Source organism: Petaurus breviceps, unplaced genomic scaffold (assembly GCF_028583685.1).
Source record: "Petaurus breviceps papuanus isolate PSGF00001 unplaced genomic scaffold, PetGlider_PUasm1.0 227, whole genome shotgun sequence".
Classification (NCBI taxonomy): domain Eukaryota; kingdom Metazoa; phylum Chordata; class Mammalia; order Diprotodontia; family Petauridae; genus Petaurus; species Petaurus breviceps.
Window position 1 is genome coordinate 15,585,663 of NW_027185896.1, and position 25,765 is coordinate 15,611,427.

General features: G+C 44.4%; 1 protein-coding gene across 3 annotated transcripts in view; it reads left to right on the plus strand.

The window, feature by feature from the left end:
- The first annotated feature begins 8,286 nt into the window (after nucleotides 1-8,286).
- Nucleotides 8,287-25,765, plus strand: part of PTH1R (parathyroid hormone 1 receptor) — an 80,030-nt gene continuing 62,551 nt past the window's right edge. Inside the window, exons 1-2 of one of the 3 annotated variants that reach the window (XM_069095898.1) lie at nucleotides 8,287-8,401; nucleotides 19,917-20,024. The gene's annotated coding sequence lies outside the window, so the exon portion shown is untranslated. Of the gene's footprint in view, nucleotides 8,402-19,520; nucleotides 20,025-25,765 lie in introns of those variants that run through there. The other 2 variants (XM_069095899.1, XM_069095900.1) reach the window with 2 other exon arrangements.

The following is a 25,765-nucleotide window of genomic DNA, read 5'->3' on the forward strand; positions in this document are numbered from 1 at the left end:
ATTTTTATAGAATGATCTTTAATATGACCCTAATCTCTTTGATAGTATCTTTTATGTCACTTCAAAGATACCAGTCTTTGTTGGTAGTATGAGGCAGACTTTTTGCCTACTGTGTCCCACCACTGCCCTTTGGGAGACTCAAAACTTTAATCCTTCAGAGACTGTTGTGTTACAGGATTTGTGGCCATGCAACATCCCTAGAAGAATATTTCTAATAGTTTTATTTATTTTCCTAGTTATGTGTTAAGACAATTTTTAGCATCCATTTTTACAAGATTTTAAGTTCCAAATTTTTCTCTCTCCCTCTCCTCCCCTCCCCTCTTTCAAAAATGGTAGGCAATTTGATGTATGTTATACAGGTGCTATCATGTAAAATTTATTTCCATATTAGTCACAGTTGTGAAAGAAGAAACAGATCAAAAGAAAAAAACACAAGAAAAAATAAAGTAAGTGAAAAAGTATGCTTCAATCTACATTCAGAGTCCATCATTCTTTATCTGAATGTGGACAGCATTTCCTTTCATGAGTCTGTACTTGTCTTGGGTCATTGTGCTGCTGAGAAGAGCGGAGTCATTCATACTTGATCATCACACAATGTTGCTGACACTGTGTACAATGTTTTCCTGGTTCTCATCATTTCACTTTGCATCAGTTTGTACAAGTCTTTTCTTTCCAAGTTTTTCTGAAATTTGCTTGTTCATCATTCCTTATTGCACAATAGTATTCCATTACATTCATATACCACAGCTTGTTTAGCCATTCCCCAACTGATGGGCATCCTCTTAATTTCCAATATTTTGCCACCATAAAAAGGGCTGCTATAAATATTTTTGGATATGTAGGTCCTTTTCCCTTTTTTACAATCTCTTTGGGATACAGACCTAGTAGTAGTATTGGTGACTCAAAGGGTATGCACAGTTTGGTTGCCCTTTGGGCATAGTTCCAAATTTCTCTCTAGAATGGTTGGATCAGTTCACAGCTCCATCAACAGTGCATTAGTGTCCCAATTTTCCCACATCCTCTCCAATATTTATCATTTTCCTTTTTTGTCATATTAGCCAATCTGATAGCTGTGAGGTTACCTCAGAGTTTTCTAAAATTTGCATTTCTTCAATCAAAAGTGATTTAAAGCACTTACTAAGATGCCTATAGATAGCTTTGATTTCTTTATCTGAAAACTGCCTGTTCATATCCTTTGACCATTTATCAATTGAGAAATGGCCTGTAATCTTATAAATTTGACTCAGTTCTCTATATATTTGAGAAACAAGGTCTTTATCAGAGACACTTGCTATAAAAATTGTTTCTCAGCTTTCTACTTTCCTTCTCATTTTTGTTGCATTGGTTTTGTTTGTGCAAAAGCTTTTTTAATTTAATATAATAAAATTACCCATTTTACATTTTGTAATGCTCTCTGTCTCTGGTCTAGTCATGAATTCTTCTCTTCTCCATAAATCTGACAGGTAGACTATCCCTTGCTCTTCTAATTTGCTTACCTTTATGTTACCCTTTATGTCTAAAACATGTACCCATTTTGATTTTATCTTGGTATATGGTGTAAGATATAGGTCTACATCTAGTTTGTGCCCTTTTGTTTTCCAGTTCTCCCAGCAATTTTTGTCAAATAGTGAGTTCTTATCCCAAAAGCTGTGGTCTTTGGGTTTATCAAACACTAGGTCACTATGGTCATTTACTACTGTGTCTTGTGTACCTAATCTATTCTCCTGATCCACCACTCTATTTCTTAGCAAGTACCAAATAGTTTTGATGATTACTGCTTTACAATATAGTTTGAAATCTGAAGGTGCTAGGCCACTTTCCTTCATATTTTTTTTCATTAATTCTCTTGGTATTCTTGACCTTTTGTTCTTCCAGATAAATTTTGTTATTTGTTTTTCTAGCTCTATAAAACAATTTTTTGGTAGTTTGATTGGCATGGTACTGAATAAGTAAATTAACTTGGGTAGAATTTTTTATATTATTATTTATATTTATTTTAATTATATTACAATTATTCTATATTGTATATTGCAATCATTATATATTTTATTTTATATTGTATATTATTTTTTATTATATTGAATCAGGCTGCTCAGGAGCAATCAACATTTTTCCAATTGTTTAAATTTGACTTTATTTGTATGAAAAGTGTTTTATAATTGTGTTCATATAGTTCCTCGGTTTGTCTTGGCAGGTAGACTCCCAAGTATTTTATATTGTCTGACATTATTTTAAATGGAATTTCTCTCTCTTGCTGCTGGGCTTTGTTAGTCATATAGAGAAATGCTGATGATTTATATGGGTTTATCTTATCTCTTCAACTTTGCTAAAGTTGTTGATTATTTCAAGTAGTTTTTTAGTTGATTTTCTAGGGTTCTCTAAATATACCATCTGCAGAGAGTGATAGTTTTGTTTCCTCATTGCTTATTCTGATTCCTTCTATTTCTTTTTCTTCTCTTATTACTAAAGCTAACATTTCTAGTACTATATTGAATAATAGTGGTGATAATTGGCATCCTTGCTTCATCCCTGATCTTATTGGGAAGGCTCCTAGAAGAATATTGGGGTTTTAAAAAAGATGGTACTTTTTTTCAGGGAGAAGTTTTGGAAAATTAAAAGCAGTCTCCAGTTTTCCAGATGCAAACCAGTCTGCTTTCTGCTTCCTATTCAATTCTTGGCTCAGTTCATTGTCCATCTACAATATCTTTCCAAAATATATGTACTGATGAGCTACATAATTCAATTCAACAAGCATTTATTAACTGTGTACTATATGCCAGACACTAAAGAAAGAGAAGTGAAACCAAAATAGTCTCTCTTTTCATGGACTTCACATGCAACTGGAGGGAAATGGCATATACAGAAAAAAGCTGATACAAAATATATAAAAAATAAAGGCAAAGCAATTCCAGGAAGAAGAAGAGCACCCCTGGCAGGAGTGGGGGTCACCCAAGGGAAGCCCCATGTAGGTTATAGTTGTTGAGCTGAGTCCTGAAAGAGGCTTAGAAATTTTAAGAAGTAGCTGTGTGTGGGAGAGCATTCCAGATCTGGGGAACAACCATACAAAGGTATAGAAGTAAAACATGTAATTCTATGTACAGGGAACAGCAAATAGGCCTATTTGACTGGAATGTAGAGTATGTGAGGGGAAGCAATGTGAAGTCGGCCTGGAAAGATAGGATGGAGGCAGAAAGGTCTCTACATGACAGAGAGAGGAACTCATAGTCTATCTAAGAGCTGATAGGAAGTCCCTGGAACTTTGTGGAGAAAGGAAGTGACATAATCAAGCTCATGCTTGAGGAGTATCAATTTACAGAATATGAATATGGAATATGGAAATATGGAATATGGAAAACAAATGGAATATGGAAACAAAAAATGAATATCAACAGACTAGAACACTAGGCAGGGTTTAAGAAGATAAAACTCAATAAGGACAAATGCAGGTTTTTGCATTCAGTTAATTAAAATACAACCAAAGGTATAAGATGGAGAAGGCTTAACTAACTAGTAATTTATCTGAAAACGATGACTTGACAGTGTGAAAAGACAAATACAAACACTAGTGGAGTCTACATTGAGAGAGAGTGTCCATAATAGGATTTAGCTTATATTGAGTCATAGTATCCAAGGCTAAGGAAGTACTCTGCTCTGGTCAGACCACATCTGGAATGTGATATTCAATGTGGGTCACAGTATTTTCAGAAGGATATTGAGAAGTGAGGGAGCACCTAGCTCCCTCATTAAGAGAAGGGCAACCAAAATGGCGAAGAACTCAAAGATCATGCCATATGAGGACTGGTTGAAAAAAGCAAGGATGTTTGGCCTGGGGAAAAGAAGACTTAGAAGGGTCATTACAGTTTTATTCAACTTTCTAAAGGTGGTCCTACAGAAGATTGATTAGACATGGCCCCAGAGGGTAGAAATGAGGGCTAATGGTGAAAGTTACAAAGAAGCAGATTTAGGTTTGGTGCAAAAATAAAAAAATTCTAATAGAGGTAGCCAAGAGTTTATTAGAATATCTCAATGGTGATGAAAATATCAGAGAGTGGAAACCCACCTGTCAGGTGTGTTGTAGAGGAGATCTTTGTTCCAATATAGGTTGGCCTCTCACTTACCTTCCAGCTCTGATTATCTGTGATGCCTCTGTGCCTTTGAATCTTTACTCTCCCACCTCTCAGATGGATGACCTGGGTCAGAGTACTTACCCTCTTTGGCCCATTTTCCTTATCTGAAAAGTAAGAGGATTAAATTAGATGTTCTCCATTCAAATCCTATGATCCCTGTCCCCATATACACCAAGACTGCCAACAATAAGGCAAGGCAAGTCCTGACTTAGATCCCCAAACTTTCTCTTTCTGGCTCCAGGGGAAGCCCACCACCCAGTGTATAATACTTGAAGAGTAGAACCAGTGTCCCCTCTTCATTCCCTCTATAAAAATAATGATCTATAGACATTCTCATTCTGGCCTATGAGGGCCTTATCTATCTCACCAACCACTACCATTCCCTAAATTGTTTATAATCCCCTTCTCTAATTCTTTTCTGTATCCCTTGATGTGAAGCCATCAGACCTTCACCCATGGCCAGCCACAACCATAGGTAGGAAAAGGTTGTACTTGCTCTAAAAATGGTCCCAGAATCTCAGAGTTTCCTAAAATATGGCACTCAGAACTGGGCACAGTATTTTAGACAGCTAGATTCAAAGCTAGCAGGGACTGGCAGACCATCTAGCCTAGCCCATACCAGAACACAAATCTCACCTACAATATTCCCCCAACAAGTGATGATCCAGCCTCCACCAAAAGACCTTCAGTATGATGCTTATTACTTCCCAAAGGCATCCCATCACCTTCTTGGACAGTTCTTATCATTAAGAAGTTATTTCTCATATAAAGCCCAAATCTTTCTCTCTGCAACTCCCACCTAGTGCCCTACCTTTGGGGACAAGCAGAACAAAACTAATCCCTTGTGAGCATGGCAACCTCTTCAAAAATAATAATAACTAGTAGTTATACATTATTTGATCCTCACAACAACCCTGGGAGGTATTATTATGTCCGTTTTACAGATAAGGAAACTGAGAGACAGATTAAGTGACTTGCCCAGGGTCACACAGCTAAGAAGTGTCTGAGGCCAAATTTAAAGTCTGTAAGACTACAAGTTCAGCACTCTGTTCCCTGTGCCACCTAGCTTTTGAAGTTTTCAAATTTTTCTAAGTCTTCACATCTCCAAGCTAAACACCCCAAATTCTTTCAATGGTTCTTCATATATGTCATAGTCTCCAGGTCCCTCTCTATCCTGGTCAACCCAAGTTTAATTTAAGTCAACAAACATTTAATAAGAGTAACTTACTATGTCCTAGGTGCCTAGGAGAGAAAAAGGCAAATGGTGGGAGTAACTCATGGCTGGAGTTTGACAAATCATGAGCCATGGCAGGACAAGCAGGCAAAGCTGGTAGTCCAGGGGTCTTTCTACAAGGCAGAAAATAATATACAGTTGAACCAGTTAACTATAGGGTCAAGACTGAGAAAGGAGACAAATTAAAACAGAGCAGGAGTGATGGACTAATAGAGAAGGAAAATAATGACTAGAGGTGATGGTGAAGACAAAGGAGAGTTTTAGCAGTAATTGAGGCAGAAGGCAAGATGGAAGGGTAGGAAGTTGTTATCAGAGAGAGGGGATCGAATAGTTTTATATCACAGAAGTGATGTCGCCATTGGCGATGGTAAGATCTAGCATCCCAGTCTAAAGCTGAGGTGGAAAGAAGGTGAACTTAGAGGCCAGAGTGTTTGAGGGTACATCAATATGCACACTGAAGTCCCTTCTTATAGGGGCAATGGTTAAGGATGTGAACCAAGTCCTCAACTCCTTGAGAAAGAAAAGAAAGAGAGCCATAGGTGATGGCAACAAGGCTCTGGCTGGACTGGTAGAGATTAATAGAGTAAATCCAAAGGAGAGGAGGGTTGCTTAGTGAAGGGAGCATTAGGAAAATGCTAAAAAAAAAAAAAAAAAGCAAAAAAAATGTTAAAAAAAAAAAAAAGCAAGGAGTATGTCTACTCACCTTCCTGTGTCTATGTGTCAGGGATTATGAAAAAAGGCACACTGAAATTGCCAAAGGTGGCCAGGGATAGTGCCTTCTGGACCATCAGGTTTCTGTGAGTACAAAAAGATGTGAAAGGAAGTGTCCTAAAGTCACAGGAAATTTGTTTATGATGGAATGGAGCTCAAGAGAGTACAATCAATCAATATTTATTAAGTACCTGCTATGTCCCAAGAACTGTGCTAAGCACTTGGGGTACAAAAAGTCCCTGCCCTCTAAGGAGTTTACAATCTAATGGGGGAGATAACATACAAACAAAGCAAGCTACATACAGGATGAATAGGAAATAATTTTTCAAAGGAAAGCCCTGGAATTAAGAAGGGTTGGGGAAGGCTTCCTGTAGAAGGCAGAATTTTAGTTGGTACTTAAAGGAGACCAGGAAGGTCAGTAGTCAGAGCAGAGGAGAGAGAGCATTTCAAGCATGGGGGATAGCTAGGAAAATGCCAGAAGATGCAGTGTCCAGGAAGTCAGTGCCACTAGACTACAGAGTATAGTTTGGGGAAGACTGGAAAAGTAGGGGAGGAAATGCAGGAGAAGGCAAGGTTCAGGAGGGTTGAGCTGAGCTCAACAGGGACTGGCAGGGGATGGAAGGTTTTTATTTAGGCATCTGCTGACTAGGAATCACAGTGATTAGGGGAGGAAAAGGATGGAATTTGCTAGCTATAGGCCTACAAATACCAGTTCGACAAGCTCTCACACTCAGGGGTACTATGATAAGAGAAGAAGATACCAGGGAAAGAGGAAAGCCAGCAGGGTATCCTAGTCACCAAATACCTGCTGATGGATTTTCCAGGGACCTGACGGAGGCTACCCCCCCCCCAAAAGAAGAGCATACAGCTTGGTGGTTCTCAGGCCCCAGTGAGTTCCAGGAAAGCTTCTTGGAGGAGATCCCACCTGGGCTGAGCTTCCCCAGAAACCTCTGCAGTTTGTCAATGTCCTTCCAAAAATGTGGCCTTCAGAACTGAACACAGCATCCTAAATAGGATTTGACTGGAATATTGGACAGTGGGACCATCACCTCCCTTGTTCTATTAATGCATGCTCAGAAGAATTTAGCATTTCTGGCGGCCTGCCATGATGTAATATGAATTCATATTGAGTGTGCTTATATCAGGAACCCCAGATCTTTCTCAGATAAATTGTTTTATCTTGGCACTCCTCCCCCATCCTCTATGTGCATAAAATTAATTTGTTAAACCCAAAGCATAAAATTTACATTTACCCCATTAAATTTTTATCCGTTGTTCCAACCTTTCAGATCTCTTTGAATCCTGGTTCTGTTGTCTGACATATTTCTTATCATTCCCAAATCTTTGTCATTCGATAAGCCTTACATCTCTGTTTTTATCCTAGTCATTGATAACGATGTTGAACAGAACACAAAATAAGAATGTAAAGTATGTGACAGTACAGAGACAGGGGTAGGGGGAGAGAGACAGACACATGGGCAGAAAAATAGACAAATATAGAATGTGAGAAAGGCAGCGCAAGGTGGAGAGACACAGAGAGACAAACAGAATTGGAGACATGCAGAGAGAGAAACAGAGAGCCCATGCATGTTAAACCTGAAAGTATTAAAAGGAAAAAAACCACAGAGAGAGGGATAGGGACAGAAAGGAAAAGAAAGACAAGGCAATTCAGGAACAGAAGGAACAGACAAAGGAAGGGGGTGGGGAGAAGAGAAGAGAAGAGAGAGAGACAGAGACAGAGACAGAGAGAGAGAGAGACAGAGAGAGAGAGAGACAGAGAGAACAAGAACAAGAACATAGGAACAGGGAGAACAGGAGAGTTGGGGACACAGAGAAAGACAGAGACAGAGGCAAAAAGAAATAGACATAAGCAGACAGAGACAGGAAGAACAAAGAAAGACATAAGGACAGAGAGAGACAGGGCCAAAATGACGGAGACTAATAGAAAATCCCATAACTAGGTCCTGAAGGGAGGAAAAGAATGCATTAGGCACTGTGCCAGTCTGACCTTTGCCCTGGTGCTACACCAGTGGTCAGGAGAGCAAAGTTCCCCAGCAGATATGGTGTTTCACAAAAAATTAATTAAAATTGTTGTGTGTGTGTGTGTTTTTTAAAAGCTCTGACTCAGACTTTCTTCTCCTCTATGCCCTCCTGCCCCCTCCCCTTTTTCCTCCTCCCTGCCCATCCCCATCCTCCTCTCTTCCTAGGCAGGACCGGGTGCCTCAGAGGCTGCTGCTTATCGTTAACTCCTGGTGCCCCCCAATCTGGGCACAGCCATCCAGTTGGTAGTCCAGGGGCCAGCCCACTGAGCTGGCACAGCAGCTTGTGGGTGAGTCTGGGGAGCTGGGTAGATCCCTTGATCTTTAAGCCTATATTTAAACCTTGAGTGTTGTTGAGAAAGTCATAGGCAGAGGGCCCCTGGCCAGACTTTCTTCGGCCAGGACCCAATGTCCCAAGGGAGACTATTTCTCCTGCTTTCTGGCATGGCTAGAATAAGACAAAGGGGATGGATAGGGGTCATCCTATGGAAATGTCTTGGTTTATCTGTGAGCATGTGGAGTAGGAGGGTAACTATACATTTCAAAATCAATGAGAATATACTTTATTATATGTTGTGTGGAAACTGTCTAGTGTTTGTTGGGTGGGTGTTAACTAAATTTGGATTCTTCATTCTGGGGGTGATTACACCCAGTTTCAAATGATCCAGGGTCTCATTTACCCTGTACCGATACCGACAAAAGAGAATTGACTACCATGTTTCAGGGAAGGTGGGTTTGACCTTGAGCAGGAGATGGGGCAGAAATGATGGGAATTTGGAACACTAAATAGTGGAAAGAGCTCTGGGTTCAAATCTCGGCTCTGCCCTGTGTAATGTCATCTGTCTCCGATGATCTTCAAGGCCCCTTCTAGCTCCAGCTGATCTCTGTCTTTCTCTCTTCCTCTGCTTCTGTTTTCACCTCCCTTCCTTGAAGTGAGATTCCGAGCATGGCCTGTGTATGTCATAGGGAAGGCCCCCCTTTGTCCCAGCTGTCCTGAAGGAGCTTCAGGGGAGGAGGGGCGTGAGCTTGGAGCCCTCTCCCACCCCCAACCCCTGCTCACTCCTCACTCAGCAAATACCATCCTTCCCAGGGATATGAGGCATGTGACTTGGGTTTAGGGCTCATTCTATAACTGGGGTCAGTGCTCAGTCTGTGTCCAGGATTAAGGCTCGGTCTGTAACCAGGGTTAGGGCTCAGTCTGGGACTGGAATTAGGGACCATTCTGTGACCAGGGTCAGAGTTCAGTACACAATGGGTCCCTTCCAGAACGAGGGAATCAAACTTCCCCCTCCAGGAAGGGGTGGAGAAGAGGAATCCCTGGAGAAAAAGAGATGGGCAGGTGAGCAGCTTGGGTCGGTGGGCACACCACTGCAGAGTCCAGTGAGCAAAGCCAGTGGTTTTCCTGTTTGCTACTCACGCTGGGTCCTGGCTCAGGGCAGCCCTGTGTACCTTGGCTGGTGCCTTACACACAGGGGCCGAGGATGGTGGAGCCAGCAAGGGGACAGAGCCAAACTCTCTACCTCCTCTCCATTCTCCCATACTGGCTCTAAGCCAGTAGCCCCGGCCTCCCTTGGCCTTCATTCTCTAATCCCAAAAGTCCTGGCCATGAGCCCTAGAAGGAGGAGGGAAGTGGGGGGTGAGGGGGAGTGGACAATTTGCTCTCAGAGGCAGACAGAGCAATTCAATCCCTTTCTGTTAAAAATTCAATTCAGTTAAAAATGCAATTCCATTCCATTCCATTCAACTCAAGGGCCTCAGCCCAGGGACACATGGTCGTGCTTATAATGGTTACCCAAAGACAGATCTTTCAAGATCATGGGGCCCATTAATGAACACAGAACTTTATCTATTGAGCCTTGCCTCAGTGAATCATTTCTTTCAGGAGTTCCCTGTCTAAAAAACAGGGCACCTTGGTTTCAGTTCTGGCTCTAGCAGTTACCAGTGTGACCTTAAGCAAGTCATCGCCCTCAACCTCAGTTTCCCCATCTGTAAGATGGGGATAATTGCATACTTTACAGGTTTGTTGTGAGGAAAATGTGTTCCTTAGAGCCTTGTAGAAATGGGAACTGCAATTGCTATTCCCCGTCACTTCCCTTCTCAGAAATTGACCTGCCTTGCATTTCATACCCTCCGGGCTCTGTACTTGCCTAATTTGGTTAACTAATTCCTGCTAATGGATCAGTGGGTGCTAACAGGTTAATGTATCACTTTCAAGGTAACATAATTGCATCTTTACAGGGACCTTGGGAGAGAAGAGTCTGCCTCCAGCAAAAGAAATAAATAGCTAATGATAGAATTTCAGAAATGGAAGGTGGGGGTGAAAAGGCAGGGTGACCCCGTCCCTCCCCCCACCCCCCAGTGGATAGACCCGCACAACAAAAATAGAAGTTTAGAACCCATATTAGAACTTTTGAACAGGAAGGGACCTTGGATCATCTCCTCAGCCAGATCCTTGTTTTACAAGGAAAATCACTGAGACCCACAGAGGGAATTCAATTTGTCAGACATTTAGGGGGCCCTTCTAAAGGTCAAGTCGCTCCATCTTCGGGGCATACAAAGCGTAGACAGACACAGAAAGGTTACAGTTCCTGTCCTCAAGGTGCTGACATTCTACTCTGGGGAGAGGCTCATGCACAGAAAAGACGGCAAGGCAAATTGGGAAGAGAACCCAGATCAGAGGAAGCACCTCCTCACCCCTGAGCTGAATTTTGAAGCAAGAGAGTCTGGAGAGTCAGAGACAGGAGGGGAGCACACTCTTCATCTAATGGGGGATTGTGTGAAAGAATTCTCAGGGAAAAGTTCGCTAGGATCATGGATGGAGAGCTGAAAAGTCTAAGTCATTTAGCATAATCCCTCTTGTTTCACAGCAAAAGAGGCCCAGAGAGGCTAAGAAACTTACTTGTGCAATGTCACACAAGTAGTAACAGTTAGGATCAGAACCCAGATCATTAGAGTCCAAATCCAGTATTCTCATTCCACTGTCCCAAGAGGGTGATGTGACCAAGATTTTCCAAACAGGACACATGTAGCTAATCATATTCATAATCGTTGGTTATCATAATGGTAACCCACATTTCTACAACCCACTTTCCTCATAGTACCTCTGGGAAGGAAGAAATCCAGTACCATTATCCCCATTTAACAGAAGAGGAAATTGAGGGAGAAGGGGAATGAATCACTTGAAATCCTATAATTGGAAAGTGTCCTGGCTCTTTCCACTAACTGTGCTGACTCTAGCCAGCTAGAGACATCCTGAATTCAGACTCCATTCCTCTAGAGTCTTGAACAGAGTCTGCCTGGATAAGCCCACGTCCCCTTCTGACCATATGTTGCCTTCCTTTGTATCCCTCGGGTTTAGCACAGGACCAGGTACATAGTAGGCACTCAATAAAAGTTGACTAACTGACTCACTCCAACCAGAGCCTAACTATGCAAGTCCTCAACTCTAGAGAGTTATTTGGAACTGGGACAAGCCTTGGCAGGGACCTTCTTCTCTAGGGTCCCGTTGAATGTCTGGATATATTTGCTTAACCCTCAAGTATTTATATATTCGTAGACAGAAGCCTGCCTGTTTCCAAATCCAGCCAGGGCTTCCAGGTTTTAGGGCTAAGAAACAGACTGACTATCGGTCATATTTTACTTCACTTGCTGACTCCTTCATTCTTCAAGTTTTCTCCTCCCCATGAAAAAAGGACTAACAAGGCCCTGTATATTATCCCTCCCCACCCGCATGCATAGTCACTGCAAGAGAATCCTAAGACAGAATGTGCATGCTGGATGGGATCTTGAAGTCACCAATCCAAAAACTTTACTTTGCAGAGGAGGAGACTAAAGACCAGAAAGGGGGAAAAATGAACTGCTTTGGTAGGTAATGAGTTCCCCATCACTGAAGTTCTTCAAATAGAGGCTAGATGAGAATTTGCCAGAGTGTTATAAAGCGGATGCCCACTGAGGCTCCTTACAATTCAAAGATCCTAATAAATTGATCTCTCTCTGGAGTTCACTAACCTTGACCCTGCCCCAGCCCCATTCTCTTTGTTTCAAACACTCCAGGGTCCCTATCCCAAGGTCCAAGTTGCTCAGAGACCCCAAACCAGACCCTAACTCAGGGCAGCAACTAGCCTTCTTCCCAGGTCACAGGATGGTATGTTGTGAGGATGTGATCAGGGCACCAGGACGGAAATAGAGAAACAATAAAATCACAAGTCAGATTCATAAATTGACCATGCCTCTATAGATAAAGTTATCTCAAGAAGAGAAAACTCATTCCCTTGCTCCAGCATGAGCCCCAGCCCAAGTAAGCAATTGGTTCCTAATTCTGGTCACAGATAAAAACCTAACACCAGTCACAGGCTATGTCCTAACCTTACTCACTAACTGACCCTTGGCCTTGGTAACTGACTGGTCCCTAACTTTAGTCACTGGTAAACCCTAACTCTGGTCACAGACCCACTTTTTAGCCCCTCTCACCTTTTTAGCCTTCTTTTGTCCAGCCAGAAGAATCTACTCTCCATCATCCCTCCATGTACCATGTCTCATCTGCTAATTTCCATCTATCCAAATCTTACTCATTCTTCCTGATGCAGTTCAGGACCAATTATCGAATCTTTTCCCTGACAAGTTCAAACCTAACATTTGAACTTCCCAAAGCAACGTCCTCTTCCAGGAAGCCTTCTTTGACCACTCCAATGTGATGTTTTTTCTCTAATCATTTGCAATTCTTCTCAGAATTTCCATAGCAATTATTATCAGTAATATGTCTGAGTTTTTATTTCCTCACTGTTACACTGTTTTCTAATGTTTCATAAAAGCATAGACTCTCAGAGTTGGAAAGGACCTCAAGGGATCAGCAAGATTAACACCTGCTAAAAAAGGAACCCTTTTACACCATCTTTGACCAATAGCCATCCAGGTTCTGTTGGAAGAATTCCAGTGATGTGGGACTCAGTACTGCTCCATTTCATGACAGCTATAATTTTTAGGAAATTTGACCTGACACTCTTAGCACAGTGCCTTGAACAAAGTAGACACTTAATAAATGTTTGTGAAATTGAACTTTATTGAGCCAAAATCTACTTCTCTGTCACCTCTACCATTACTCCTAGTTCTTACTTCTGGGACTAAGCAGACTAAGTCTCTTTATATGACAAGCCTTCAGATATTTTAAATTTGTGGTCTCTCCCTGCCCCTGAAGTCTTTTTATCCAAGTTTAAAAATCCCAATTCCTTCAACTGCTTCTCATATGGAATGACCTCCAGGCCCTTTGCCATCCCAGTTACCCTCTTGAGGGTTCATTTCAGCCTGTCTCACTCCATCCCATTTTTATCTTTCAAGTTATCCTTCCTAGCCTCATGTCATCTGCACATTGTAATAAGCTTGCCATGAATGTGTTCATTCAATGCTTCTTACTTAATTGGTGTAGGTGTTCTCTCCATTGACACAGATCATCATCCTTCCTCACCTCAATAAATGGCTATGGTTGAAAAAAAAAATTATCCTCTCTTGAGCAACTTTCTGTCTATGAATCTCTCTGAACTTAGGTAGGCTGGTCCTTGATACACAGCCAGTCTTTGAGCTGTCCTTAAAGCCTTTCCAGCTTGGTAGAACATGACAGAGTTGAAACCTTTCCAATGTATCCTTCAAGGATTCAGGGTCACCTCTGTGCCATGATTAGACATCAGAAGAGGACTCAAGTGAATGATTTTCATCTAAGACATTGACCAAAACACTTAACAAAACAAAGATAATAACAGCCTTGGAGTGTATTATGTTGTACCTCTCTCCAGGTTGACAATGATCCAAAAAGATCAACAGCTTGGGATTATAAATATTCTACTAGCTATGTATTTACTTTATCGTACTACAACTCATCCAGTATTAATTCAACTTATCCACAAATATATCATGAGAGACTTGGTAAAATTCTTTGTCAAAATCAATATAATTTCTCTGTGAATTCCTCCAATCTGCCACCCTAGTAACTTTATGTAAAAAAAAAAAATTAGTCTGGCACAACTTGCTCTTAGTGAACCTATGCTGATTTCTAGTGATCACTTTTTTTTTTCTAAGTGTTTGAAATAATTTACTTAATTCTTCTAGAATTTTATTTGGGGTCAAGGTTAAATCACAGTCCTATAGTGTTCAGAATCTATCTCTTCTCATCCCCAGTCCTCTCCTGTAAGAAAGCCAAGCTAATATTTATCTATCTACAATCTTCTGATACCTCCTCATGATTTCTCAGGTATTATTAACAACAGTTTCAAAATCATACTTTTAAGGTTTCCCGCACCATCCATGGGGTATAATTCTTCTAGGCCTGGGCACTTGAACTCACAAGACTACAGAATTTGAGATTTAGGGTCCCCAGTTGCTATCTTGCCCAACTGGTCCTTCTACAACATTACCAACAAATGATCATCCAGCCTCCAGTTAAAAACCTCTAGGAATTCCCAAGCTCCCAAGACAACCATTTTACTTTTAAAAAAAATTCTAATTGGCAACCTCCAGGTTTTCAACACCCTTCTTAAAATATGGCGCCAATACTCTAGGTGTGGTCTAGGATAGGAGAACCATCATCTTGGAAACTAGTCTTCTCAATGCAGTTTATAATAGCATTAGCCGTTTTGCTACTATGTCAATTCATATTGAACTTGCAATCCCCCACAAAATTCAGATCTTTTCCAAATGTGTGCTGAGTTCCCCCCTCCCCTGCCCCCATTGTGGCCTTCCTCTTAGTTGCATTCAGCTACATGGTTTTATTGGAGTACTCATCTATTCAAATTCATAGCCTGAAGTTCCCATAAATTTATTTCTTTGTATCAAACCAAACCAGATGATACAGGAATTCAAAGAAAAGGTAGCTTATGAGACAATATAAGGAAATAAGAAATTAAATCAGCTATTAAAACCTTTTGACATTCATTTCAAAATGACTGTTATCCCTACCTATCTCCCAAGAATTCTAGCTGACTCCCAGTTGGCCCCTGTCTCCCAAACACAAGACAAGAAGGACAAGTCAGTGCATTCAGAGAAACTCTCTCCACAGTGGAAGTCTTAGGAATTATAACTATTCTGTGTGGCACCAAAAAGACAGTGTAAAGGTCACTGTTGATTTATTTCAGTGCAGCAACTTCTATCTAGGGGGAGATACAAAGAACAAGGAAGTGGCAGGTCCAGTTGGGAGAGATGATGATACTGTTTGATTACAAAATCACAGAATTTCAGAGCTGGAAAAGATTTTAGATTCTATTTAACTAAATGCCCCCACTTTACAAATAATGAAACTGAGACTCATAGAGGGCAAAGGACTTGCCCAAGATCACACAGGTAGTAAAGTAAGCCAAGACTCAAACCCAGGTGTTCTGACTTCCAGTTCAGTGCACTTTCCATTGTACACAATACCACTCAACACCTGTTTTGCTTCTCTTATCTCTATCAAGGAGAATAATCTTCAGACTGAAAAAGAGCAAATAAAAATGGCTAAGAAGGATTTCACCATCACAGACCCTAAAGCAAAATGAACTCTTTCCCCCTGATACTTTCACTGGTCACTTAAATGGAAACAATTAAAGTATTGGGGGAAAGAGTACATTTCAGTTTAAAGTCTGTGATGGCCAAATCCCTCAGAGAGAAAAATGGAAACTCTATCATCCCTAGGGAATGGGTCTTTACTGTGCTCTTGATCAGCTACATCCTGATAAAAGACTGATATTTCTCTCTTCTAAAACCCTCTGTGAAATTCATCTCATCCATTTCCACCTAACCAATGGTAGCACAAGACAATATACCAGTCCTGTTCCCCATTCCCATAACTAAGTCCCCATTCCCTCCAATAAACTTTAATCCCTCTCATTGGTCATAGATCCTTTCCCCTGAGTCCAGATTCCTTCCTTGAGCCCCCATATTCCTCAAAGAGTCCAACTCTGGTCCTTCATCTTATGTGTAATACAAAGAACCTCAAACTAAGAAACAGAAGACCTGGTTTCTAGTTCCAGCTCTCCCATTAACTAGATATATGATTACCCTGGGCAAGTCATTTCCTCTCTTTAGTCTTCAGTTTCCTAATTCTTAAATGAATGGAGAGGGAGGGAAGAGTGGCAGGAGATTACTCCAGCTCACCTCTAAGCCAGTTCTGAAGGTCTCAAATTCTCCCCTCTCCTTTCTTACCTGGTAACCCAAGACTAGAACCTTATCATCCCTGTCTTTACCCAAAGAATCCACGGGAGACCTCCCCTCCTCTGAATCTTTCCTGTTTTTCAAACTACCAGAGGTATCTCTGTGGAGGGAAATGAGGAAAGAGGGCCTTCAAATAAGACAGCTGAGCTCCCTGCACTTAAGGACCCATACTTCCAATTTCCTACCTTTTCAATGGTCTGTGTCTGAGGACCTAGACTCAAAAAGGAGGAAGGGGAGCCCGGGTGACTTTGCCCTGCTATATACTTGCCTTCTCTACCCACATAAGCTACCCAAGTTGGACTTGTAGACAAAGGAAAAAAGAGAAAGATATAGGGAGAGAAGAAAGTGAGAGACAGGGAAAGAAAAGAAGAGGATGGGTAGGAAGAAGAGAGTGAAATGAGGGAGAGAAGCAGATAAAGGAAAGCAAGAGGAAAAGACAGAGAAGAGGGAAAGAAAGATTTCAGAGAGGGAAGAGGAAAAAAGAGGGAAAGGGATGCAGAAAGGACAGACCAGAGAGAGAAAAGAGACAGATATAAATAGAAAAGGAGAGGGAGAGAGAGAGAGAGAGAGAGAGAGAGAGAGAGAGAGAGAGAGAGAGAAAGAGAGAGAGAGAGAGAGAGAGAGAGAGAGAGCGCATCCAGAGAGAGGGAGGTTTCTGGCTTTACCAGGAAACCTTGCTCCTGCCCTGGAAAGAGGGGCCTTTTCATGAAGGAACTGAAGGCACCTATTCAGACGCTGAGGGGCTGTTGCAATTAGAAGGGAAAAAAATTAACCCAATAGCAATTTCATGGGAAAAAATAATAATAAAGTGGGTCGTCGGGAGCCCCCACCTTCGGGTGAATTGGGGGAGGACTAAAGGAGAGGCTGATAAAGGGACTGATGAACACTCTTAACGACCACAGTTGGGCAGCCCCATTCTCTGGGGCCACGTAGTACCTGGAAAGGGGGAGTAATCCTTCTATATTCTGCCTAACTTTCCCCTCCCCAGTCATTCTCTTCGTCTCAAGAACCCAAAACCTGAAGTGGGGAGCGTGGGGTGGGGTAAAGAAAAGAAAAAATCAGCTCCCTCTTCCCAAAGCCAATCCTTGGGTCACCAGGGGATATGAATGAATCGGTCCAGCGGGGATGCTGGGGCAAATACCCTGGACCCCACCAGCATCCAGCACACACGAACTTTGGAAAGGACTCTCGGTCTGGGTTCGGAGGTTATTGGGGTGGGGGGTGGGGTTCATGGCGTCCCCCTCCCTGCCCTATAACCTGGGACTTCAGGACTCCTCCCCCAATTCATCCCTCCTCCTCCTCCTCCCTCTCCTCCTCCTCTTCCCCCTCCCCTCCCTGTAAACACTGTCAGTGTAGTGTTCCGGGCCGGAGTAGCTGGGTAGCGAAGGAGGGAACCAGAGAGAAAGACAGAGAGAAAGGGACAGAGAAAGAGGGAGGCAGCAAAAACAGACGTGGAAACAGAATTAGGGAGAGAGACAGCCTGGAAAGAGAGAAGGGAGGCCGAGGACCAGTGGAGGGGGGTGGACGAGGTGGGGAGGAGCAGGAGGAGGGCGGGGGCAAAGAGGGGGGGTAGGAAGGGGCCCCCGCGCCCGATGAAGTCCCCCCGGGATCGTGGACGGGGCGCTGTCCTCGGGGGGCCGTCGGGGGGTCCCCGACATCCATGGCAAAGCGGGGCCAGAGGCTACCGGCTCAGAGTAAGTGTTAGTATGTGCATTTGTGTGTAGTGTGCATGTAATGTGAGGGTGGAGTGAATGTGCTGGGAATTCGGAGTTAGAAGAGATGGGGAGCCGAGCAGGCCGGGGGTCCTGTACCTTTCCCTTCCTATGACGCCGTCTTGGGGCAGCCTGCTTGTGTAGCAGCCCCAGGGCCCAGAGCCCGCCCTTCTCCCTCTCCGCTTCGGGGCTTTTTTGGAAACTTGCAAATATTTTGGGGGGATGGGGGTGGGGGCGAGACAGAGAGAAGAGGGAGACAGACATCAGAGCCAGGGATTGAAAGAGACAGAGGTGGAAGCAGATACTGAGAAGAGACAGATGGAGAGAGACAGTTACAGAAAGAGAAAGGGAGAGGGGAGGTAAGGAGAGACAGCCACTGAGAGAGACCCAAAGGGAGGGGAGGTGGACGCCTGGAGGAAGGCAGAGAAAACCGGAGAAAAAAAGACCTAGGGAGACTGAGAGGGAAGCAGACTGAAAGGGAGTCCGAAAGACCGGCAGACTGAGACGGAAGAAAGAAGAAAGAGAGGGAGGGAGAGAGACTGAGCTGGACAAGCAGACAGTGCAAGGAGATTGGGGAAAGCAGATACTGGGCCCAAAGACTGAAAATGAGGGAATGAGAGGGAAGCCGCCGGGCCGGCGGGCCAGGCCTGGGAGGGGAGGGAAGGGAGGGAAGGGAGGGAAAGGAGGGAAGGGATGGGAGGAGAAGGGGCCGGGGCTGGGGACAGGAGCTGGCGGCCGCCAGCCTCCGACTACAGTAGGTTTGAATGTTATTGCAAAGTTAAACAAGACTTTCTCCCCCCACGGCCAGGCGCTGTTAAAGTTGCAGAAAAACGCGTCCCCACAACCCCCATCCTTCCCCTCCCCTTCACTGTCTCCTTAGGCGCTTTCCTTCCCCCCCTTCCCTAGAAACCTGGAAAAGATAAAATTACCAGATCTAAAAATACACCCGGACTTCGGCGACCACCCCTCACCCAGCCCCGCCCACTCCCCCTCTGGGCCCGGACCACTCCCCTTCCCCAGCCCACCCCTCCCTTTTCCCCCAGTCCAAACCACTCCTCCTCCCCCACCCCCTCCTGACCACTCCCCTTCCCCATCCCATCTCATCCTCCTACTACCCCTTTCCCAATCCACTCTTTAATCCCATCCCACCCACCCCCATCTCTCCTCTCCATTCGCATCCCCACCTCATTACCATTCCCCATCCCACTCCTACCCCAGCTCCCTTTTCACCCCCTCTACACCCCCACGTGCCGGCTCCCACACCCCCTAGCCTCCACCCCTCCACACACAAGAAGACCGGCATCCACACACACCTCCCAGCCTCCTTAGCCCACGTCGCCCCAGGCCCCTCTCCCACGTAGCCCCCCAGGATTCCAACCCCCTGCAGCCTCTGCACCCCCCAGGCCACACCCTCATCTTTGCTACCCCCACCCCACCCCCAGAGTGTCGGACAAAACCACTACTCGAACTTCCCATTAAGGGGAGGGGGGAAGTTGGGGGCGGGGCTGGGAGGGAGAGAAGAGCGGCTCTGACATATGGATGTGATTTCCCTGCTTCGAGGCAGATACCCAGCGAGCTAAGTGAGCGCACTGCGCTCTTTCTCGCCCTCTCCTCTTGCTCTCTGACTCGGTCTCGCTCGTCCAGCACATGGAGCCAGTACCGGGCTCTGGGGCTGCCCAGAGCCTCGGGATGGGACGTCCAGAGCCCCGGGGCGGTAGTCTCTGCCTCCGCCTCTTTCTTGCAGCCTAGGTCTGGGAACGAACCCCCGGAGAGCCAGAAGAAAGAGGGCAAAGGGAGAGAGGGGGGCGAGGGGGTCGAAGACGCCTCCTGCGCCCCCTCGGCTAACCCGCAGGCCTTCCCTTCTCTCCTCGCCATCACCGCCACCCCTCCTTCCCGGCTCGGCCCCTTCTGTCCGCAGCCCCGCTGGACTCGGCCTTAGGGAACGGCGGCGATGGGAGCGCCCCGGATCTCGCACAGTCTTGCCTTGCTCCTCTGCTGCTCAGTGCTCAGCTCCGTCTACGCACTGGTAAGTGCCTCTGTAGCTCCTTTAGACCTTCCGACCGTTTTCTCCTTCTGTGGGCGGGGGGGCGGGAGAGGGGGAGAGCAGGAGGTGAGCAGACTCCTCTAGGGAAGGGTTCTTCCGTTTCTCCACTGTCCTGGGATTTGCAGGCACTTTCATCCTTACCGTCAGCCTGACTTCATGGCTGGAGATGAGAACCTGAGGCAAACATGGGGGTGGGGGTGCAGAGGGGGATTCTAGGGTGAAGAGGTCAACTCCTAAGAAAAGGAGCTGGACTGAATAGGGAGATGGAGAAGAGCTAGAGTTCTTTAGAGTTGGGGAGGGCAAAGTCGAAGGGTTCCTTCAGGGCATCTTGATGGGTATGCTTTTAAGACCCCGTCTCCCTTGGAAGTCCCTAAAAGGTCCTTGGGAGCCCTATTTAAGTTCCATGGATATTGGTGACTGTATTTGTGGGTTCCTCTCAGAAGTTGTTGGTCTATATTTAGGGCTTCCCCAGGGAGTCCTTGATGGGGCTCTTGGTGGCCTTGTTTTTAAGACATTCTCCTAGGTGTCCTTAATATAAGTGTTTAGGGATCCACCCCAGGAATCCTTGATGGGTTGCCCCAGAGCCCTTGCTCATTCTGTGTTTAGGGTTCCCATTCCTAGGCATTTTTGTTAGCTCCATGTCTAAGGGGTCTCCTCAGGGGTTCTAGGAAGTTCTGGGTTAAGATGTCCTACCTAAAGGTCTTTGGTAGGTCTGTGTTCAGGTTTCCCTCCCCAAAGGAGTTTGTGCTTTCTGCATATAAGGGTCCCCCTTCCAGCATTCCTGGTAACTGTGTAAATCTCCCCAGGATTTCTTGACAGCTCTACGTTTGAAGGTGGACCACAGTAGTCCTTAACTATGCTGTGTTTAGCAGTCCCCTCAGGCATCCTTGGCTGATGTTTAGAAATCCCCCTTCCAGAAGTCCCTTAGGGTCTCCTGTGTCTAAACGGCCCTTCCTAGGACTTCTTGGCATCAATGTGTTTAGAGCCTCTCCCTAAAGACAGTTAGCAGATCTATGTCAAAGTCTCCTCCTCCCAAGGGTCCTGTGTTAGAGGTTCCTTTAATTGGTCCCTGATCACATTGTATTTAAGTATCCCCCCCCCCAGTTCTTTGATTGTTCTGTGCTTACCAGTACTTTTGAGAATTCTTGGCAGCTTTGTTATATAGGGGTTCCTTGAAATCTCCAAGAGGTCAGCTTTAGGCTCTCCCACCAAGAGTATAATCCCAGCCAGAAAGAATACAAGATACTGGGATGAGTGTCAGGCTAGGGAGATTGCTTCTCGCTCACAGCACATGTCAACCCTCCTAGTACCCAGAAAGGTTAGCTATGGGTGGCATCAGTAGGACCATAAATGACTTGGGAGGGGTTATCCCTCAGAAGGAGCAAAATCCCATCTCCAAGCTCCCTTAAGGATCTATCTTCTGGTTCATGAAAGCTGCTTGCTCTAACAAGGAACTCAAGTAAGTGAAGTGACAAATCTCCAGGGGAGGGTTAGTGCCTAGTCTATGGGCAGAGAAAATAATGGGAGAGGGAAAGTGAGAGAGGTTGAAATAGAAGGAGGTAGAGGGATGGAGAAGAAAGAAATGGATATAGAACTAAACAGAGAAAACTTGGGACGGAGTGAAAAAAGAGGGACAAGGAGAAAGGCTGAAGAAGAAATAGAAAGAGGGGAGATCAGTGCAGTGAGGAAGAGATGGAGGGACAAGCAGAGAGAAAAAGGGAAAAAATAGAAAGGGAGGAGGAAGGAAGGGGGGAGAGGGAGGGGGAGAAAGGGGGGAAGAGGAAAGAGAGAGAGAGAGAGAGAGAGAGAGAGAAGGGAAGGGGAGAGGGGGAGGGAGACTTTTTTTTTTCTAAACTAGATCACAGACATGACTGTAAGTCTCCCCAGAAGAAAGGCTAGGAGGAAAATCGTAAAAAAAGGATCCCTGCTGAGATAGTGTATGATCTAGAAGAAAAGAGAAGGGCTAGACTAGCTGATCTCTAGGACCCTTCCAGTTTTAAATCCTATAATCCTATGATCTGGAAGGTCCGTTTCTAGTTTAGATATTCTAAAATTCTATGAGCCAACGATCCCAATGCTTAGTCCCCATGGTGAGATGCCATGAGAACCATATGGCTAGTTTTTTATACCATCCACTTCCCATTTCATGGGATCACAGATATTATGGGATTTAGAGCTGAAAGAAACCTCGGCACCTAGCTGAACCCCATCATTTCACAGATGAGGAAGCTGAGGCCAAGAGAAGGAAAATAAGTGTCCAAAGACCACACAGTAAGTCTCAGGGCAGGGAGTGCCTCATCCAACACCACCTTCACCAAGGGTTCTTAGTGGTCTGTCTTCCCCCTACTTCACAACTACATTTCACCCAAGTAATTCTTTCCCTTCTCCCCTCACTCCAGTTTCCCTGCACTCTCCCCACCCCATACCATCAACAATGTACTGTCCTGCATTCCACCCTTTCAGGATGCAGTTCTCTGACCCAGCTAATTCTTGATGTACTAAGCCTTTTGCTAATAATAATCACTATTGTAATAATTTGTAGACTGTTAGAACTTGGGGACTGGAATCATTGTCGGTGAGTGGGGCTTCTAAGAAAACATTTCCTGTCATAGGAAGATTGCTAGATTTGAGTCAAAAGACCTGAGTACAAGGGCCTTGGATGCCAACTCTGCCAATAACTAGTCTCATCATAGGAAAGTTATCTTCTTTGTACAAGTCTCGATTTCTTCATCTGAAAAATGAGGGTGAATGATAAGATAATCCTGAAGGTACCCCCCAGTTAAGAGGTTCTGTCATTCTATGATTTCAGTGATAGTGACCCTTTTTTCCCTCTTCTGTTTCAAAGATACAGATATAATTTCATATTAAATGTGCAATTATGCATGTATCAAAATGCTTCCAGCTCTGTGATTTATCTGTAATAATAGCCTACATTTAAATTGCTCTCCCTTACTCTGCTTGTGAGCCAGAAGCACAGCTAGCCCCCGGAGAGCATCTGGACTGGAAGACTGGGGCGTGGTCTTCTAGGGTTCCTTGGGCTGGTTAAAGGAGACAGAAGTCAGATTCTCATTGGGATGGGCAGGGTCCCAATCACAGCCTGTCTGTCGCCCTGACAAATAAGCCCAGTACAGGTTGAGATAAGAGATCAGCAGAGTCATTTCTGGGTTCCAGACCGTCTCATCTGACCCTAGAGCCTGATCCATATCCTACCTGGTGTTCCCCTCAGTCCCAAGAGACTGCCCTCTATATGTCAGATTTCACACCTTTAGAGGGAAGCTAGAGACTCACTGGGGCCAGTGGGAAGAAGGGCATTGTTGAATCTGTCTGGAGTGAGAAATCTGAGAGTGTGTTGGATGTGTTGGTATGAGGGTGTAGAAGTGTATATGTTATTACATATACATGCATACATATGTGTGCATGTAAGTATGAGTAGGTATCGCATGCCTATGTTTGTATGTGTATGTATCTCCCACAATGAAAATGTATGTATCTCTGTGCGTGACTATGAATGAAAATGAACATGTGAGTATATGTGTCTTCAATTGTTTGTTAGAGAATATGCCATGTCAAAATTCGTATGTATGTGTGAGCATGCATGTGTGTGTGTGTATCCAAGTGTGAGAATAAATGCTTCTGTGTGTGTGTTTTGGGGGGAGAGAGAGAGAGAGATGGGAGGATGAAGAAAGAATGGAGAGAGAGAGAAATTTGGAGGGATCAACATCCAGTGTCTGGACAAAGTTACAGGACCATATGGTATGGTGTTTAGGAATAAGTGGAGAAAAAATATTAATCCTGGGGTCAGTGGGTTTTAATGTCCGTGAGAATTTATATTTAGACAAAAATGATTCAAGGGAACAGCTTTAAAATATCTCCAGCTGCATAGGTGGGAGTCTAAGAGGCATCAAATCTAGTATGTTCAAAGAGTTAGGATCCAGGGAAGATGCACGGGAAATAGGAACCATACCTTGGGTTTGGAGTTATCCAAGCTGGGTTCAAATGAAAATTTTCCCACTTAGCACCTGTTACTTCATGCAAGTCACTTGACCTATTTGGCCTCAGTTTCCTCATATATAAAAGGAAAGGGTTTGGGCTAGGCTTTCTCTAATATTCCTTCCAAACTAAGGAAGGGATTCTGGGTTCCCTCTGGTCACAGAGTGCTACTTTAAGGTTCATGTTCTATGAGGCCCTCCCAATCACCAATAATAACAACAGACTTTTATGCAATGCTTTCCATACATGATCTCCTCTGATGTCAGTACTGCATTTATTGTCACCATTTTACAAATGAGGGGAGGTGACAAGGTCGTCTAATTCTAAGTGGCAAGGGCCTAATTGGGGGCTGAGGGCTTTGTGAAGAGACTCAGAGAGTGGTTGAAGGTTCAGTGAGGGAGACGAAAACTTAATGAGAGGAACCGGGCTCGAGGATTTGGTTGGAGAGTCTGTGAAAAGAGCTTGAATTTTTGTAAGAGATGGGAGTTCAGTGACGGAATGACGAGATAAGTACTTAGTGAGAAGAATGGAGTTCCCTAAAGGGAAGGAACGAGGGCTCCATCAATGAAGAGTTCAGTGTGAGGATTAGGAGATACTGTCTGTCACTCTGTTTTCGGTTTTCTGTGCCCAAAGAGATCTCCTTTCTTCCTTCTTTCCCCTACTTCACAGCTATCACCTCATCCATTTCTGGCCATTTATCAGGGGTCTGAGCCCTGAGTGAGAGTCTGGCTGATGTCCAACTTTCCTCTTGCTGAGCTCAGTCTGTACCGTCCTTCCCATGTCAGGGATCAATCAAGATATTTTCTCCACAATGGACCCATCAGCTTTGTACAAGTCACAAACACTGATGGATTATTTAGCCCTCCAGCCAAGACTAGGGCTGCACATCAGCAGAGGCAGAATGGAGACAGAGAAGATACAAAAACCTGCCACTAGACGCCACTCTGCCCCATCTCCCCTTCCCATCAGTGGGACTTGGCTCTAGCAGGAAGGGCAGGTCACAGTCACTCACACTTTCACTCCTGGTCTCCCTTACAACTCATTCACTCCCCGAGTTTTTCGAGATAACTGGTAGGATCAGGACAAAATCTATGACTGGGATCAAGGCTTGGTTTGTGCCTGGGTTAGAGCTCATTATGACTAGGTCAGGGAAATAGGACAAGTTGTGAAAAATAGCTCCTGCTCTCAGGAAGTTCCTGATCTGACCAGGAGAGCAAACCAGACATCTTGGACACAAAAATAAAAATATTTTCAATCTAACCTCCCATCCAGTGTAAAGGACTTGTTTGCCTAGGGTATCTAAGGAGCAGGGTTTGGTGGGCTCTATTAAGGAAGTCTTCCTGGAGGGAATGTTCTGTAAGATGAGTTTAGACTCTCAAAGGGTGATCAAAGACCATATTAGACAGTGTAAGAGTAGCAACTGGGGGGGGGGGGGGGGAGGGCAACTAGATAGCGCAATGAATAAAGCATCAGCCCTGAAGTCAGGAGCCCTGAGTTCAAATTCAGCCTCAGACACATTACACTTAACTAGCTGTGTGACCTTGAGCAAGTCACTTAACCCCAATTGCCTTGCCCCCTCAAAAAAAAAAAAGAGTAGCAACTTGTGGTAAGGTCAGAGGGAAGATTGAAGGATCATGTTTTCTTTCCTAGATCAGAGAATCAATATGGAGTGGAGAGAGATTGGGAAGGGAGCAGGAGGAGTTCTTCCCATCCTATTTCCAGGGCAGCAACTT